The sequence below is a fragment of the Myzus persicae genome, unplaced genomic scaffold (genome assembly GCF_001856785.1).
Source record: "Myzus persicae strain clone G006 unplaced genomic scaffold, MPER_G0061.0, whole genome shotgun sequence".
NCBI lineage: Eukaryota > Metazoa > Arthropoda > Insecta > Hemiptera > Aphididae > Myzus > Myzus persicae.
The window spans coordinates 12753-14416 of record NW_019100773.1 but is presented as its reverse complement, the minus strand read 5'-3'; positions in this window follow the sequence as shown (position 1 = coordinate 14416).

Sequence of the window (1664 nt, the reverse complement as noted above, 5' to 3'; positions counted from 1 at the left end):
AAATATTTTTATATGATAAGAATATGTAAGATTTTTACATGGTTCTTAAATTGACGGAAACGTCTTTTCACAAAAATATATTCGCTATATATTGTTGTACCTATTCGCAATTTCGCAATTATTTACAAATGTCATTGCTATTACCTACATTTTACATGACTATTTTATTTTATATATACCAAAACATAAATATTGCTTAAAAATTAAGACCATTGGTTTCCAAACTTTTTTTGCGGAAATGTCTTTTGGAGGAAACGGGAATCGAACCTTTTTCGTTTTTGGCGGAAAAGGGCTATGGCGGAAACGGCCAATATTATTTTGGCGGAAACGGGTAACGCACTCGTGCAATAGTAAACGGGGTCAGCGCTGTCTTATCGCTAGGAGAAGAGTGGAGAGTAGGCCTATAAAACAGGGACCCATCCACCCGATATTCAGACGTGATTTACCAGAGCCAGTACGAGCACCTTCACGCCAGTCGACTCTCTGACAAATTTCAGTGAACCAAAAATATTTCTATCAGTTTTACATGTCAAAATAAAGTCTATGTTCATAATATTCTACAATTGACTTAGAATTATTTACACCTCATCATCTCTTGTCTTATACACCACGATCTGTGGGCTGGACCACAACAATTTTGGCACAGTCAGAGTCTTCTCTACAGCAACAGGAAGCCGTAAATCGAAGACATTTTTCGAAGAAAAAATTTGAAAAGAAAATTTTTGAAATTTTTTTTGAAAAAAATTTATTTTTCTCTCGTTAAAATTATCAACTGCAAGGATTCCTGAGGAGGCAATTCATTCGAACCACCATTGGAGGACTGATCACCTTCCAATAACTCCAGAGAAGAAGAATCTACAGTAGAACGCCAGCCAAGCAGATCAGTACAAGACAACATGGACGCACTAGCACAAGCCGCAGTTATGTAAGTTGTATTGATATTTGTGTTAGAATTTGGTAGATTATATTATAAGTCACGTCTCCTTTTGATTTTATATCAATCGTATAATTTTGGTGAAGGTGTATATATATGATAACTACTCAAAGAAATAATACAGTATAGTATATAGGTATATATAAAAATAAGTGAAGAAATGTAAATAAATAATTTGGTGAAAAGAAAGGAAGAATAAATAATTTTGTGGAAAAAAAGGAAAAATAAATAATTTTGTGAAAAATAAAGAGGAATATATATATCATAAAGGAAAAAAATTGTGTTGAAATAAAGTGAATTATATTTGTATTAGGAAATACGAATTTTTTTTAAGAGGATAGGAAATAAGGGGATTTTGTTGAAAAAAGTGTTATAAAAAGTTACAAAGTATAATTGAGCTATAAAATATATTATATTGGGAATATTGAAATAAATAAAGGAATATTATATACAGGTGATTAAACCGTATTTTATGGGAATATTGAAATAAATAAATGAAAATTATATACAGGTAATTAAACCGTGTTTTATGTGAGTTTTTGAAAATATTGAAGTAAATAAAGTGAATAGTTGGAAGTGTGCTCACAGTAAAAAAAAAACACAAGAGTTTTTATGGAATAATTAAAAAGAATAATTAAAGGGAAAAAGAGTTATATATGAGGAAATATTAAAATAATAATAAAGTGGAAAAGTATACAAGTAATTTTAAGGCTAGCCTAGAAATAAGAAA